This window comes from Nansenia antarctica (genome assembly GCF_963989245.1).
Source record: "Nansenia antarctica genome assembly, chromosome: 15".
Lineage (NCBI taxonomy): Eukaryota > Metazoa > Chordata > Actinopteri > Argentiniformes > Microstomatidae > Nansenia > Nansenia antarctica.
Window position 1 is genome coordinate 31,632,907 of NC_137685.1, and position 18,315 is coordinate 31,651,221.

Sequence of the window (18,315 nt, forward strand, 5' to 3'; positions counted from 1 at the left end):
TAGAATCTGCATCTGGCTAGCTGACAATAAACTATCAATACACCTAGGTAAAACTGAAACCATCCTATACGGATCCCCATCTAAACTCAGAAAGGCTGAAAATTTTAAAATAAAAGTGGGTAACATTAATATCACAAGAAAAGAGGATATTACATACCTGGGCTCCATCTTAGAGGCAAATCTTTCCGGAGATAAAATGGCAGCAAAAGTAATCAAAAAAGTGAACCATAGAACTAGATTCTTGTACAGGATATCCTCACTTGTCAGTAAAAACACACTGAGGAGGACCCTATCAGGAGCTCTCATTCAATGTCACTTCGACTATGCCGTAACATCATGGTACTATAGAACCACAAAGGCCCATAAAACAAGACTCCAGACAGCCCAAAATAAACTGGTTAGGCTTCTGCTAGGCCTCAACCCTAGGACACATCTAACCGCTGCTCATTTTTTGAGCCTTGATTGGCTACGAGTAGTTGACAGAGTGCAGCAGCTTGCACTGGGCCTGGTCTTCAAGATACGCTACACCACAAAGACACCCAAGTACCTGTCAACATACTTCCAAAAAGTGAACAACGTCCACACATACAACACCAGAGGAAGCTCCACGAACCACGTTCAACCGCGTTGCACCACAAACAAGGGGTTAAACTCGTTTGCAAACTATGCAGTAAAAATGTGCAACGCCCTTCCTATAATCTTAAAGGAGTGCAAAACACTGCCGACCTTCAAAACCACTCTCAAAAAACATTTACAGGAGGCTGCAATCCGTAACTGGACCCTCTAAATCAAAAATCTGATTAAAAGACCCGAACTACCCACTGTACATACTTTGTGTTTTGTCCCCCGCCCCCACCGGTGGTGTATGTCCCCACCTGTCCTACCCGCTGTACATACCTTATGTTTTGTTGTATTGTTCTTCCCATGATGGATGTATGTTTATCTTGTAGATAGTAATAGTTATTTGTCTGTATTATCTTGTAGATAGTACTAGTTTTTTTTGTCTGTCTTACATGTAACGATGAATTGAGAATCAAGGACCCCAATTGAAATAAGCCAGTGGCTTTCTTGGGTTTTTATCCTGTTAGTTGACCTTGTATGTAATATGTACTTGCATGTACCTACTTCTGCAAATCTTCTAATAAAGTTTTCAATCAATCAATCAAAGACATTTGCTGTCCCTGGGAATGAAGGAGAAATGACCACAGCATCGACAACATGTCATGCTACCCTGCATGCTAACCTTAGCAAAAGTGCTAACAAGCCCAGACTGCAGCAGTGCAAAGCACTAAATTAAGCCTGAGATCATCATGTTTTCTGGACGCCTGAACAACATGACACTTTTGGCTTTTGAAAGAAAACTAACAGACACTTTGGATTTCAATAACATTATCGATTTATTCAACTACGCCATGTGTAGATCCATAAGGTAGGCAAATATGATTTTCTTCCCGCCGTGGAATGGTTATGATTTAAAGAGTTCAGCTCTTTTTGAAAGAACATTTGATGCATTGATGAATTGGCAAGAGATGTCACCCCGTTTTTTTTTACAAAAGTGAATGTTCAACAGCACAATGCAAACTGCTGCCTGATACTATTTGACTGTTACAGAAATCTATCTTACTGTGTAAAGGCCAGAAGACACCAAGCAATTTCAGCCACCAATTTGCCGCAAGCCATGTTTTCACGTCAAAGTTTACATATCGCAAAGTCAGCGAGTGAGTTTCTGAATTGTTGGTTATTTAATCTTTGAGCGAGGGACTGTCTGAATTGTGACGTACTGTGCTGGTTATTTAATTTAATTTGTAGTTATATTCCTGTCAGTGCACTACCAAGGGTTATGCAACATTTGTTATTATCATCTGACTGGCTCATAGATTTGGTGACTTTGGGGACCCTAGTCGGGTGTGCTTATTTCAATCTTAGTTCACATACTTTTAGGTAGGGCTGCAACTAACGATAATTGTGTATGAGTGTAGTCGCGTGAGTATGTGTATGTGCTAGCTTAGCTTAAGAGTTAAAAGTTCGGAGCGAGTTAGCTCAACTTAGGGCGGCTACACACTAGACGACTTTTCAAGTTGTAACATCGCTGAGCCTCTCACACTAAACGACCGTCGTGCTGGTGTCCACGTCTCAGCGGCGCGCATACTGCGCAGCACAGCGCACACTACAGGATGTGGCAACGACGGGGGCTCACAGACTACACGATTCTTCACTTGGTCAGGACGATTCGCCAAGCTGTAGTGTCGCGATATCAGCACATGATGACGAGACGTTGACAGGCTGACGGCTGTCAAAAAAAGATGGAGCTCGACACGCAACAACAATGCAATGCACATGCAATTGCACAATGCACATGCAATGCACATGCAATTGTTGCAATGCACATGCAATTTGCACATGCAAAAAGATGGAGCTCGACACGCAACAACAATGCAATGCACATGCAATTGCACAATGCACATGCAATGCACATGCAATTGTTGCAATGCAATGCACATGCAATTTGCACATGCAAAAAGATGGAGCTCGACACGCAACAACAATGCAATGCACATGCAATTGCACAATGCACATGCAATTGCACAATGCACATGCACTACACATGCAATTGTTGCAATGCAATGCACATGCAACAACAATTAGCTGCACTTGATGCATGTGCATTTATTTGCTCAGAAAAGCCTTCCTTCCATCTGTTCACTCCACCGAGCGCTGACAACTTTTTTCTTCAGAGCCATCCCTTCTTTCACGCCTCCTTCGCGCTGCATTTCCTCGACCTATCATTGTCTGTGCTGTCCACACGGGTCGTTGCCCATCTCAGACTAGCAGAATGTAGATTCCGTCGGCCGATAAAATGAAACATGTTTGAAAAGATCTGGAGCCCTGCGACGGCCCCTCCGACGGGATCGGCGGTCCTCCGATTGCGTCTCTGAGCCTGTCACACTAAACGAGCGTCGGAGATGGCGCGTCCCCGGGTTTGCAATGACTGGAGGATTTTGTCGCCGACCGCAAAAACTGGTCGGCGACAGCTAAATCGGGGTTAAAATCGTCTAGTGTGTAGCCGCCTTTACCGGTGTCGTCGTCGTTGGTGGTCTCAAAGCCGATATCCACTCCGTGGGAATTTTCGGCGATTGCCAGCGGTCTATGCCCCAGTATATCATTCATTCCATTGAAATGAATAAAATTAGATGGGTCAGAGCCGCTGGTGTTGTTCTGCCTTTTCGCCTTTGAAAAGGCCGCCTTGAGGGTCTTCCACCTACACCTCACCTGGTCAACAGTTCTAAAAAAAACGCGCCTCATTCAGTTTCTCACAAACAGTTTTAAATATATCGGTGTTACGCCGATGTCTTCCATCAAAATGTTCCATTATATTTAATTCTTTGATGATTATAAGGATGATGCTGTCTCCTCACTCCAAAAGTGCGTCTTATTGCTTGCCATTTTTATCTTGCTATGCTGTCCCTAGCAACAAGTTGGCAACAACACAACCCAGGATCACGTGCTCGAGGAGAATTGAGCATGCGCAGACGTAACTGAATACTCCGATAAGAGTCATAAGCCGCTTAAGGTGTTTACATGCCACAATAAGCGGCTTCAAACAGGCGTAAGCCAGGGGTACGCGTTTACATGACACTTGCCCAAGCGGCTTATTGAGCATACTAGGGGGTATGATTCTAGCTTGGGGTGCGAGAGGTCCCGGGTACAAATCCCGGACGAGCCCCCAATTTATGTTACGCTCCCCGTGAGATGTTCGCCACTAGGGAGGGAGAGTGCAACCTCCTGCCCATAACCACTCTGCTAATAGGTGTAAAAGCCGCTTAATACCCTCTGTATTAAGCGGCTTATGGTGTGCATGTAACCGCAGTCAATGACTCGCCAGAAAATCCGAGATATCATGCGCTATCTACGCTTTGACAAGAACACACGAGCTGCCCGCGTTCCGGTGGATACATTTCCCATGATTCCATAAATTTGTTACAAATTTGTGAAAAACAGCATTGCATCGTACACACCTGGTGACAATATCACCGTGGATTAACAGTTGTTCCCGACCAAAGCAAGATGTCGTTTCACACAGTACATGGCCAATAAACCTGAGAAATTTGGCATAAAGTTCTGGGTAGCTGCGGACGTGGACACCAAATACATGTTGAACGCACATCCCTACCTAGGGAAAGATGAGAGCAGGCCGGCCGGTCAGCGGTAATCAGACAATGTTGTGCTGCGTCTGATCGAGCCGTTCCTGGGCAAAGGAAGAAATGTCACAACAGACAATTACTTCACATCGTTTTCACTGGCAAACACCCTTTTTGCCCAACAAACCACAATTGTTGGCACAATTAATAAAATCAGACAGGAGTTGCCCCCATGTGCACGGGCACGGGATTTTCCAGCAAGGGCTGGAGAAGCCACACTCACGGTTTACCAGGCAAAGCCAAAGAAAAATGTATGCCTCCTCAGCACACTACATCAAACCGTTTCTATTGATGATGGCCCAAAGAAACAGCCCGAAACGGTTTCCTACTACAACAGCACTAAGTTCGGTGTTGATGTTCTGGACCAGATGACGAGGAAATACACAGTAAAAGGAGGGACCCACCGTTGGCCTGTAGCTGTGTTTTACAACATTTTAGACATGGCTGCAATTAATGCATGCATTCTGTACAGCCAGTGCATGGGTGTCAGGATAAACAGGAAGAAATTCCTTCATAAGCTGGCAGGGGAGTTGTGTGAGCCTCTGGTAATGACAAGGCTTCCTTCTACACCAGCAGCGAGAAGGCGACTGCAGCTCGAAACTCCTCACCCACCTCCGTCCCCACATGTGAAAAGAAAAAAGTGTCAAGGCGCCATATGTTGAGGGAACAAAGCATCTAACATCTGCCAGTCATGTGGACGATTTGTCTGTGGCACATGCACCAAGCCAGCAACGGTGTGCTGGGGATGCTGACTGTCCTATGGCCAGGCCGGATGCCTCTCCTGCCCTGTCTACCTGACAGTGCCCACGCTGAGCGCTCCGGCGACCTCCTATTCACTTTCTACTTTTTTATACAGTATATTGGTGTTTATATTAATTACCATACTTTTTACTTGGAAGAATTGACGTGAACATTGAAAGTAAATAAAAATGTAACTTGAATTATCTGTCTCTCTGTCTGTGTTCGTTTGTTTGAAAAGTAGTACAAATATCCATCTGATATATGTATGTAAAGATATTTCACTGCAACATGAACACACTATATTTTCACTTTTCACAACAGCTATTTTCATTTCATTTATAATGTGCAGTAAACAAACAAAATCTTGTATACACTCTGCAATTGGCTACTATACAATGGTGCCAAAATCAACTATCCAAATATTAATCTGTGTACAACCGTTTTGACTGTTGTGTAGCCTATTATTATCATTGCCGACACAGGTCGACATGAGAATTGTTGGCTACTTCATATCATAACTGAACATTCATATATATAGCCTATTGCATTATTTGAAAATTGACAGCGCTGTAAATAGTGTTATTCAATGCACAAGCACGTCATTTCACACGATTTTGATCGACTTTCTGCGGCAGCGAAATACATTATCAATATCTTATTATCAATTATCAATATACTCTCTCCCTTCTTCTCCTTACTTTCCTGTCTGTCTTCACTATATCTGTCCAATAACATGAACATTATGAGTGGGACTGCCCCACTCAGAAAGAAAATAACATTATATTTTAAAAAAAAAAAATATATATATATATACAATATTATAAATATCCATTCCTTATATCGTTGATGATTACAGGCATAATCAAATGTAGGATTTGCAATTACATACTGTACAGTTTATAATTGTATTAACTGTCTGTACATATACATAACTTATGTATCACTATTGCTATATATAGCCTATATATAGCCTATATATAAACACATTATGTTACAAATGTCAGTCTTATTCACTGTCATTCAGCACTGAAGATTGAGCACAGTGTGTGTCCCCTTGCGACCTCTGCTGATATAAAAGAGAATTGCAGCCTTGGAGAAAAAGATGGCAACCGAATACCTAGGCAAATACACAGAAACACACAGATATACTGAAAAAAAAACTTTTTTTTTAAACATGATGAATGACGGTGTAGACCAGTGGTTCCCAACAATTTGTGTCTTGTGTACCCCTTGAGCTGTTTTGCCATGCCAGAAGTACCCCCTCACTCATGCGTGTTGATTATTTCCAAAAATGTTCAATTCAACTCTAACTTTTCTTTGCAAATATAACATTTATTATACAACAGTTAGTTCCGACCAAGTAATTTGATTGGACAAGAGGCATTCCATGAATGCCGATATACAGTATAACAGCACTGGGACTTTTAACTATATGTATCTTTCCACCGCACAGGTGTTCTATTACAGTTTTTTCCAATTGCTAACACAATAAAATGACATGCATATCACAATTATTCAAAGTGACACACAGAGAGCAAAACCTCTTCTCAAGTCTCCAAAACTCTAAACACATTTTCTGCCTTACACACATTTTGCTATTCAAAATGGCACTTTTTAAATGCACTGAACACGGTTCTCTGTCTAAGACACAACAATCTGACATAAAGTCACATGTTTGCCATTTCAAAACACTGCCATTCAAAATTACACTACATGAGGTAATTGGCCAATACATGTGTGCCACATGGCCAAACACCTCAATGGTTAAAAAACAGTGTACACCTACGTACATGCCCACACACTCACTGAAAATAGAAAAAGAAATAATAATGAATTTGATTTGATATCTGTTTCTTTTCCCTTTCTCCTGCTCCTCTGTGGCTTCTGTCTGAGGTGCAGTGATGCCATCCTTTTCTCATCCCAGAGTCTTGACTGATGGGGAGAGAAAACAGACAAGATCACACGCCCAAGCAGCCCACGCACCTTACCCGTCATTGCTGCCGCTCCATCGGCACAGATGTGACTGCAGGATTTCCACTCCAGATCGTTGTCTTTGAAGAAGCTGTCAATAATCAGAAATATTTCCTTGCCAGTTCTGTATCGTGGAGCTCCGCTACCTAAAATAGCAATTGACTGAAATTTTCGATGTCCGCGCTCGCCCTGTGAAATCTGAAGACGAAAAGAAGGAAGTTTAAGAAAGACTGGAGAACCCGCCAGACCTTCCCTTCAAGAGATGGATCGCCCACCCCCGAAGCAATTTTTCCGCGACGCCTGCTGCTGCGATTTCCTGGCAGCAGACGACAAGCATGACTTCTGCCACCCTAACCCCCAACATTGGTCGCTGCCTCCCCTGCTCTCTCCTTACCGTCGCAAGGCAAGGCAGAAGGTCGCTGCCTCCCCTGCTCTCTCCTTACTGTCGCAAGGCAAGGCAGAAGGTCGCTGCCTCCCGTGCTCTCTCCTTACCGTCGCGAGGCAAGGCAGAAGGTCGCTGCCTCCCCTGCTCTCTCCTTACCGTCGCAAGGCAAGGCAGAAGGTCGCTGCCTCCCCTGCTCTCTCCTTACCGTCGCAAGGCAAGGCAGAAGGTCGCTGCCTCTCCTGCTCTCTCCTTACCGTCGCAAGGCAAGGCAGAAGGTCGCTGCCTCCCCTGCTCTCTCCTTACCGTCGCAAGGCAAGGCAGAAGGTCGCTGCCTCCCCTGCTCTCTCCTTACCGTCGCAAGGCAAGGCAGAAGGTCGCTGCCTCCCCTGCTCTCTCCTTACCGTCGCAAGGCAAGGCAGAAGGTCGCTGCCTCCCCTGCTCTCTCCTTACCGTCGCAAGGCAAGGCAGAAGGTCGCTGCCTCCCCTGCTCTCTCCTTACCGTCGCAAGGCAAGGCAGAAGGTCGCTGCCTCCCCTGCTCTCTCCTTACCGTCGCAAGGCAAGGCAGAAGGTCGCTGCCTCCCCTGCTCTCTCCTTACCGTCGCAAGGCAAGGCAGAAGGTCGCTGCCTCCCCTGCTCTCTCCTTACCGTCGCAAGGCAAGGCAGAAGGTCGCTGCCTCCCCTGCTCTCTCCTTACCGTCGCAAGGCAAGGCAGAAGGTCGCTGCCTCCCCTGCTCTGTCCTTACCATCGCAAGGCAAGGCAGAAGGTCGCTGCCTCCCCTGCTCTCTCCTTACCGTCGCAAGGCAAGGCAGAAGCTGCCTCCCCTGCTCTCTCCTTACCGTCGCAAGGCAAGGCAGAAGGTCGCTGCCTCCCCTGCTCTCTCCTTACCGTCGCAAGGCAAGGCAGAAGGTCGCTGCCTCCCCTGCTCTCTCCTTACCGTCGCAAGGCAAGGCAGAAGGTCGCTGCCTCCCCTGCTCTCTCCTTACCGTCGCAAGGCAAGGCAGAAGGTCGCTGCCTCCCCTGCTCTCTCCTTACCGTCGCAAGGCAAGGCAGAAGGTCGCTGCCTCCCCTGCTCTGTCCTTACCGTCGCAAGGCAAGGCAGAAGGTCGCTGCCTCCCCTGCTCTCTCCTTACCGTCGCAAGGCAAGGCAGAAGGTCGCTGCCTCCCCTGCTCTCTCCTTACCGTCGCAAGGCAAGGCAGAAGGTCGCTGCCTCCCCTGCTCTCTCCTTACCGTCGCAAGGCAAGGCAGAAGGTCGCTGCCTCCCCTGCTCTGTCCTTACCGTCGCAAGGCAAGGTTCAGGGAGAAGATCCCCCTGGCGGACGCAATCTTGGGCATGCTATCCGACGATGCGTCCGCACAGGTCCCAGAGCGGCGTTCTGGGCAGGCACCTGCCCAAGTAGGGACGGGCCCGCCCGCTCAGCTGGCCCTGGGTGGTCGGGGTCAGGGTCAGGGTCAGGGTCAGGGTCAGACAGCTCTGATGAGGGCGAGAGGCAGGTAGAGGCTCACGAGCTCCCCGCCCTCGCCCCCCCATCACTCCACCAAGACTTCCAGGGCCTCCTGGAAGCTGCGGCAGGTGTTTTGGGGATTCCCCGTCCCGCCTCTCCTTCCCCAACGACTACGTCCTTCTGGGACAATGTAAATTGCACAAGATGAATTTGTGTTGGATAAAACTAATTTTTTACTTTTTATGTTTTTATATGTTTTTATATGTTCATTGTGTTTGGGACAATACAAATCTAATCTAATCTAATCAAATCATTGGTGTATGAAATGTTGTTTTTTCATTTGATTTGAAGGTGGTTTGTGATGAGAACGGCTCCAAGGGCTATGGCTTTGTGGACTTTGAGGGCCGAGAGGCAGCTGGAAGAGCCATCGACTGGCTGAACGGCACGCTGCTCAATGACAAGGAAGTGTTCGTCGGACGCTTCAAATCTCGTCAAGAACCAGAGGAGAAGAAGAGAGGAGAGCGCGAGTGTCACACCTTCAGGCTCTAAAGGTGGAGCACAATGAGGGAGACCGAGACCAGAGTGGGGAAAAAGATTTAACAAAAATATGTATTTCTTAACTCATGATCAACGTAAATTAAATGAAGTGTGTCAATCAGTATATCAGTGGTGTGTGTATGTATGGATGAGTGGAATATGTAGTGAAAGCCATGTTGTCAGTGTAAACCTAAAATGCCACAAAAAGCCACAAACAAAACAGAAGGGTGAGCGTGGAGAGCAAGGGTTTTTGTCTGCAGCAACTGGAGCCACCAAAGGCAACTAGCATACCTGACATCTCCCCCCACAGAATCCCAACCCGCCAACACAACCCAAACAGGTAACCTTAGAACCTATAAAACAAAAAATATATCCATCCCCATATACCCTACCAAGTCCCCTGTTCTACGAATCAGTATCCAGCCCCGCCCATAAATATATGTAACCCAAAATTATAAACAAAGCAGGCTACTAAAACCAAAACCACTATAGAAGGAAAACGTTATGAAAAACTGAAAAACATACCCAACAGGCCCACCCAAGAAAGCACCAACAGGCCCCGGCAACCCCCTCCATCCCATCCCATTCTGTTCTAGATTTTAAGTAAAATGCACATAGTTCAACATATTCATGTAATGTAAGGATGAAGATTGATTGATTAATATAGCATCATTTATAGATTCAAGATGGCTTTTTAACAGAACTTCCTACATGTTTGCCTCATTGTAAGATCTCTTTCATTTTAGTCACATAATTATCATTGACTCACATTCAGTAATTGTGTTGAAAATGTATCATCGTAAAGGGATGGTAAAATAAAGAACAAGAATACATGATTTCATTTGATTGTTTTTCAATTTATTGCAATTGACTCAATGAATCACATCATGGACTTGAACACCTTAACATAAGATGAATGATTCCAGCCAAGACACATGACACAAGATACACATTTACTGTCTTTATAAAAGATAAAGGTTTAAAACAAACATTTTAGAATGTGTCATGAGTGCAAATTATCTCTCACTCATAGCATACACAGTATGCAGTTTGCAAGTTAAGAAATGATTTCCCCCCCCCCCCCCTCAAATTCATCATAATATAAAATGAACAGTTTGATCTTAAAACAGATCAGTTAAAAGTTTGTGACAGAGTGATAATAACAGGTATGATACCCAGTGTGGCTATCATACAGTACCTGTTATCACGTCTCTCAAATACAGAGAACAACACACTGAGTATAGGATATATAGGATATGTATTTAACAACTGTCTAATATTTAGGCTATAAAAGATACACAGACTCTGTCTAAAGTAAACCAGAGTTTCACATTAAGAGAAAACAGTTCTCTCCCTTCTGCAATGTCCATGATGTTTTCACAGAAAAAAATAGCTAATTGCAGAAATGGTCAACATTTGTATCTTAAACCAGATCAGTTAAAACGTCATCCCATTGTGATGATAACAGGTATAATACCCAGTGTGGGTAGATCCTCCTGGAGAAACAGCGATGTTAGAACTCAAGCTGGCTCAAGTCAGGCATCCATTATAAAGGATGCTCAATATGAGGTCAATATGACCAAAACAAGATATACCACCAAATATACTTTTCACTCAAGTATTGATCTTGAAACAGATCAATAATAAAATCACATAAGTATTAAGGTTATAATTCCCATTATGGGTAGCAAGTCCTGATAGGACTATTAGAGCTATTGATCGTGTTGATCTTTAACCATGTAAACACATGATAAACAAAAATATTATTAGCCAAGATAGAGGTTGTAATTCCTATTCTATGATATCCACTACAAAAATGTAGTGTTGATAAATGCAATAATTTTCATAGAAAAAGTTGCAGTTCTTTCAAACACTCCTGCATAAACAGAAGTGGAGGAAGATTTCTTCCTATTCTCATTACAATCTCTGACTGTATTAGACCAACATGGTCAATGTGTTTGTCTGAGAGTGGATCTCCAGTCTGTAGGACTCTACCAAGGCCTCCAGAGGGCGCTGTTGACTGGACTCTTATCTTTACTGATGCTGGGCTGGGCTGGGGAGCTCAGCAGAGACAGGTCACTCTCCCTCCTGTTCTTATCAGAGGATGGCTGCAGGCTCTGGACGTGGCTCAGCAGTCTTCTCTGGGTCTGTGTCTTCACCTCATCCTTGGACAGGAAGTGCACCATCTCTTGGACACACCTGGAGTAACCATGATTGGCAGCTGCTGAGCAGGAGGAGGAACTCACTGGCTTGTACTGCTGCTGTCGTCTCAGGTAGCAAACTGTCATCTCCAGGATGTCGGCTTTCTCCAGCTTGGAGTCAGACTGCTGGTTGAGGATCTCTGGACCCAGGAGGGACTTGAGCTGCTCAATGCTGCTGTTGATACGATCTCTGCGTAACTTTTCCACCACTGGCTTTCTTAGCTGCAAAAAGAAAAGAGGAGTCATTAATAACTTATTCTGGCATATATCAACTGTCATTTCAATAGGTATTAGTTACTAAGTACAGATAGTTACATAGTGAATAATTGTAATTTCAATTTACCTTGTGGGACAGAGTCAGGTGCTCCTTAGGGTAGGTCATTGCTGAAGTGATTGTAGGTGCCATGGCTGGATCTCTGTGCTGTGGAGGTCTCTGTGTCGAGAGAATCTGATTTCCACTGCCTTCATCCCTCCTATATATAGTCCTGAATCTACATATGAATGTGTGGGTCTTGGTCTTGTTGGAGTTTCTCACAGTCTGTAGCCAATGGGTGAGCTTGAAGAGAACAATGGTCATGTCTCAGGGGAGCAGGTGCAGGGGTGGGGGGTGACGGGGAGAGACCCACAGAGCGCTGTGTGGATCTGGGAAAGAGGTGACCCTGTAAAGAGAGCAGATCTGCTGCCTGATGTCGGGATAAATGACGCTGACAAAGCACACGCTCATCATCACAGCATACACGTGTGACAGTAGTTGTGTTTCCATAAAAGTTGAAGTGACATTGATCAAAATCAGGCAATATAGCATAGTGCTAGTAAGACTTGATTCCTATGAGATGGAGATACTGTGTTAGGAGTCTTTGCAGCTCTGAGGCATCTCTGATACATCATACTGATCTCTTGTCTGTCTGTCCGTCTATCTACCTGCCTGCATGTCTGTGCCTCTGTCCGTATGCCTGTCCCTCTGTCCGTCTGTCTATCTGACTGTCTGCCTTCCTGCCTGCCTGTCTCTCTGTTCGTCCGTCTGTCTGCTTGCCTGCCTGCCTGTCCGTCTGCCTCCCTGCCTGCCTGCCTGCCTGCCTGCCTGTACGTCTGTCTGTCTGTCTGTCTAAAGTTTCATGTTACCCAGACCCCCAGCAGCAGCAGCACACTTCTCTCCTCTGAGCTCCCACAGCTGCCTGGCTCCCTCGCTGAGCGTGCCCCAGTCACACGCCCCCTCTCCCCCCTCCTCCTCTCTCTGGAGCTGGGAGCCACAGGGACACACGGCTTCCCACACTTCTGTATGCAGCCTGCTCAGCCCCTCACACAACAGAAGTGTGTCTGCTCCCACACAGCCTTTCAGACTGTTCCCATGCAGGGATAGTGGCTGGTTTATGGGCCAGTGTAACGTTAGCACCCACAGGCTAACCATCTGGGCCAGTGATAATAACTCACTTCAGGGAGAGATACTTGGGGAAAGAACAAACTAAATGAAATATCCTAATTTCTTAAAAGTTTATTTTCTACTGGTAAAAATCATTATCAAAAATCTCATAGCTTTCTGACAAAATAAAATAAAATAGTGTAAATGTCATGTATATCATTGACAATTGTTGGGGTATTGTAAATAATGTTAGCTAAATCAAAGCATGACTAAACATATTAGACTGTTAAATGACAACATGATATTTGTCATTTACATATTTTCTTTATGCAGTTGCTGTAATAGTTGGCTGTCTACAGATGTCTAACAGATCATTCAACGTTATATAATATCATATTGTTTAGGAGCATATGTTATTTATTTATGTTAGTTCTTTATTATTTATGTGATAAATGCCATAGAAGCTTTGAAGCATACTTGAGACTAGATACTTTTCATTCTAGCAGATGAGTCAGAGCAAATTCACTGTCTGTCTCAACTTGACGATGGGAACATGATTCTTCCACACAAGCGCAGACACGTTCCCAGGGACTGACTTGGCCCGACCTCGTTGGCATATGGCCTAAAGAACAACATCCCACCTGTCTGGTGAGGAGATGGCTAATATATTCCCCCAGACTATTGTCCCAAGCTAGGAGCCCTCTGATTGGCTACAGAGCGTGAGACAGCGCATGAGGGAATGAATAAATAGAGTGTTGACACACCAGAAACGATACTCTGAACACACTCCAAGACCTTCAGCAGCACAGGAGGAGCGATCAACACAAACTCAAGACCAAAATCAGAAAATGTCAGCCTACTTGGATCTTGCTCTTCAGGACAGCATCAAGGAGCAGCAGTTTAGGTAAGCTCATGTTACATTGTAGTGAAATACTCCAGACCTGTACAGTACATACAGTAACTGTGGCAGTGATAGACAGTCAAGTCTGTGAAAGATTGATAGATCTAGATAAGTACTTTATTGATCCCTGAGGGGAAATTCAGCCGTTGCAGCTGCTCAGACCACAAACGACAACAACAAAATAAAGTGATTATTGAATTGAGACGAGATGTTAACGACGTGTCTTGGTTTTCCTCTCAGGTGTAAACTCAACATGTTGGAGAGGAAGTGCTTCAGTGGTGTGGAGAAGCTGAAGACTGTGATAGGAGAACATCTCCACACCGGGATCCCTACGGCAGACCTCTTGGAGAAGGCTGTGTCCTTTTTCACACTGAGAAAGGCCTTGCTGTCACACAACGGCTACTCTAAATGTTCCAGGGACATCCTGCGTCTGTTCCCCGCTTCTGAGGAGGACCTGGCACCACTGTGTCTCCAATAATGACCTGGAAATGATGCTGAGACTCAAAGGTTGGAGGTCAGAGGTTACAGGTTACAGGACCTGCTGAAACAGACTCTGGCCACAGTGCTTTCTCTTCTGTCACACTGAAGACACTGGATTGAAACTTGACTGAGGGATTTTTTTTTATTATGTGAAAAGGTCCTTCAAGATCTTTCAAATGCAGCCAACTTGTGTATAATTGTTAATATTATTGAAATGTTAAGTCTTGAACCTGAGAATGCATATCATGCATTGTTATAAGCAGTTATACTGCTTTAATCTTTCTCTGAGAAAGTCACATGAGGCACAATGTATGTTAATGTCAAGTCGCTGCCTGAAAAACCAGAGCAGGTTACTCTGACTGGACACCCCTGTCCCTGTCCCCTGTCCCCCTGTCCTCAGAGGTTTAATGACAGAGTGCTGGCCACTCACACAAGGGGTCAGTGCTGCACTCTCGACATTTTTAAAGATATTGACATTGGTTCAGCCCACTTTTTTAGGGCAAGAGTCAATGTACTGTTTGAACCCTGCATATCCTTTATTTAAAGGGTAAATGTTATAATTTTGTTTATCAAAGTATTTTGTTTAGATTTTTCTGAATGATTAATGGTGTCACATGTATACCAACTTGCCTTAAATGTTTAATTCAAAGACTGAATAAATATTTTACGATGAAATCCTTCTTGTCCTATTGTTATGTATTTAAACCTCACTAAGCAAACACTCCCATCCCCTCCCTTAGAGTCTAAGGCTGTGTTCAAAATGGCATACTAACATACTACATACTCAATGAGTATATACTACACACTGCCTCCTAAATTCATAATAAGTATGCTTCTCAGTATCCCAGAATGCCTTTCGCATTGGCCAGCAGCAGGGATTTCAAACCTACATTGTTTTAGACCTCCATGGGCTAAACGCTGTTGTAATTCTGGCTCTACAAGTGTTAACATGTCATTTTATTAAGTTTTAATATGTTTTCAGGAGAGAAAGTGGCCAGTTTATCAAAATAACCAGTTTATATATCTGATCTGATGTTTTTTTCACCACTTCAGTTCGCTAGCTACATTATCATAGTTACCGTAGATACCTTTACTATTCGACAGAAACGTCGGAACTTAATAGCTAAGTTGTCAAATGATTTAGGGTCCAATTTCTTCAGCGAGCTAAAGTAACTAGCTTACTATATTGTTGTCTTAGCGGTTGGTAAAAGAACAGAATTAAAATAATTATATTATGAGCAATAACTTATAGTGCGGCTTGCTAAAGTAAGCACAATAAAAACCAACTTGTTCCTTCTGAAGCTACAATACAGGGACCATTCATGAACGTGTGTGTGTGTGTGTGTGTGTAAGACACAAATAAACTGGATTTTATGCATTTCAAGTGGCAGTTTGACGAGATTGAAGAGACGCGCAATGCATTTTGGGGGAGTTGAGTATGAATAGTATCCTCACGCCGCATACTCAGACATTTTGGCGAATCTAGTATGCATACTACATTTCTTGAATACTCAAATGTTCTCATACTATGCAGTGAGAACACACTACATACTCAAATCTATGTCATATATAGTATGAATAGTACGCTAGTATGCTATTCCGAACACAGCCACAATTCCATCTCATCGGCTGCCCTTAGCATAAACGAAAGTGCAAACTATGTCAGTGTCTCCATAGTCAATCGATAAAACATTGTAGTGTAGTTTCGTGAAAATGTAACTGCTTATAATAGTGATAGAGGTGAAAAAGTGATAGAATTGGAGGTACTAAGAAGAGAGAGAAAATCACGCCTCACATGAATCCGTCCCTCCAGATGGTCAGCTCGGTTGATAGCGCACCACAGAGCCAGTAGCCGTCACTAATGGTCCATTCAAGGTCCCGAGGGGCTTTTGAGGTGCATTGATCACAGCACACAGGGCTCAGTGTGGGAAAGTCAGATCAGCTCTCTACTCACACGGGCTACCAGCCAGTAGACAGAGACCACATCTGCTTCATCTGGACTTGAAGGACTTGAAAGTTGTTGAGGAATCCTCTCCAATATCTTGATAAAGTACACAATGGATCAGTATTGTAGTGTTCTCCTCCAGAATTAATGTCAATTTACACTATTTACACCTTGCACAGTCTTGCACCTGTCATGCTGTTAACTGTGCTCCACTGTCCCAAACCAATTCCTAACATGTTTACATGTCATGGCAATAAAGTCTTCTTTATCTGATTCTGATTCTGATTCTTATTCACACGTATTTGCCTATTGTATTATTGTGTCCTGATGTTTGCACTGTTGAGGAAAGCTTGCAAAGTAATGAATGAATGAATGGTCTTTATTGTGGCCAGTTTATCAAAATAACCAGTTTATATATCTGATCTGATGTTTTTTCCCCCACTTCAGTTCGCTAGCTACATTATGCAGTAAGCATTTCATTGTACATTATATCATGTAGTGTATTTTCTGTGCATAATGATCAATAAAGTTTGACTTGACTTAATGTAACCTAACCCTAACCCTATTGAACTGGACTTGGACAGCAAAACATGCATGATTCAAGATTAAACAAAAAAAAATCTAATATGAAAACAATTATATATATAATAATAATATTCTGAAATTGTGCCAAAATGCAGCTGGTGATCCTCTACTTTGAAGCAAAATCCAAATAGTAATCCAGATGGAATTATGTATCATTAAGTCTCACTCTTAAAACTATTGATTGTTGTGTATTATTACCCTTATATTTTCAATCCTTGTATTTTACTGCACTGTTGAGAGGTAACTCGTTAAAAACATTTAATTGTATCATATAACATTATTTCTGTCGCACCCCAAAACATCCCATCACTATTACGCTTAATCCATACATAGCTTTTCAGGTTACAGGGTAAATTGGGAGAAGAGTGAGTTGATGCCCTTATCAGACTTATCAGACAAAGTGGACCTACATTTTTTACGCACCACACCCTTATTGCATTATTGCTAGATGAGAGCCTGGAAAGCTTATGAAAATTAACTGGGATTGTAAGATGCAACAGCTGAAACAGAATATTGACTTTTGGAATACATTGCCCATCTCTATGGTCGGTCATATCAATGCCATAATAATAATTGGCTAGGAAGGCTGGCTAGGAAGGCTGTTCCACAGGCGCTGCGCAGCCGAGCAGAAGGCTCGGTCCCCCAAGGTGTGGAGCCCGGTATTGGGGACCTGGAGGAGCAAGCTGTTTGAAGACCTGTGGGTGCGGGTGGAGGTTTATGGAGTGATGAGTTCTTGTAGATAGGGAGGTGCGTGTCCGTTGATGCATTTGTGGGTGAGAAGCAGGACTTTTATCCAAGAAACATCTATGTAAGTATTGAATACACTAACCTTTTGGCGCAGTTGTCTGCCGACCAGGGGCGCCGCTAGAGATTCTGGGCCCCATGACAGAATAACATTTTGGGCCCCCCCACCTAAACCACCCATCAACCTAAACCCAGTTGAAGTTGATGAACTATTGATGCACTGCAAGAAATCCAATGATGGACATCTTTTGTAAATGTAATTTAAAATTACAGTTAATACAGGAATCAACAATTCAGCAAAGAAATCTCAACATTCTTTAACTTATTAAATTAAGACTTGAACAACACAAGGACAAAAGTATAATTAAATGAAGATTGGAACCCAATTATAAAAGTATAAATCTATAATAAAAAATAAAAATATAATTTGAATGGGGTGGTATTGTGTCTAAATAAATGTAGATCTTGTAAAGATCAGTTGGCCATAATACTGTCAGGATTAGATCAATGAAGAATTACAGCAGAGAGATATTTACTGACTCAGCATTGCTTGTTTCACACAAAGACAAACGTGTCTTATACAAGACGGAGCAACACAGACATGGTGCCAGCGAAATTGAATGTGAAATGGGAAGATTTTTATTTTTACACTGGCAGTACTGTGGAATAGTATACCTGGAGAGCTAAAAACTATATCTAGCCTAATGCACAACGATTCAAGATAGAGTAAAGAGATCAAATCAAATCAAAGCTAAACGCTGGGCCTTCTTAGTAGCAAAATCTTTAATAAGATCCTTAAAATCTAGTGATGAAGCCAACTT

The 18,315-nt window shown here is 43.6% G+C and overlaps 1 pseudogene across 1 annotated transcript; it reads right to left on the reverse strand.

Moving 5' to 3' along the window:
* Positions 1-11,269: 11,269 nt before the first annotated feature.
* Positions 11,270-11,947, reverse strand: LOC308170726 (transcription factor HES-5-like; annotated as a pseudogene). The gene is made up of 2 exons: positions 11,823-11,947; positions 11,270-11,701 (listed from the first exon to the last, which is right to left on the reverse strand). The product of its transcript is annotated as a transcription factor HES-5-like (transcript).
* Between the last annotated feature and the right edge of the window lie 6,368 nt (positions 11,948-18,315).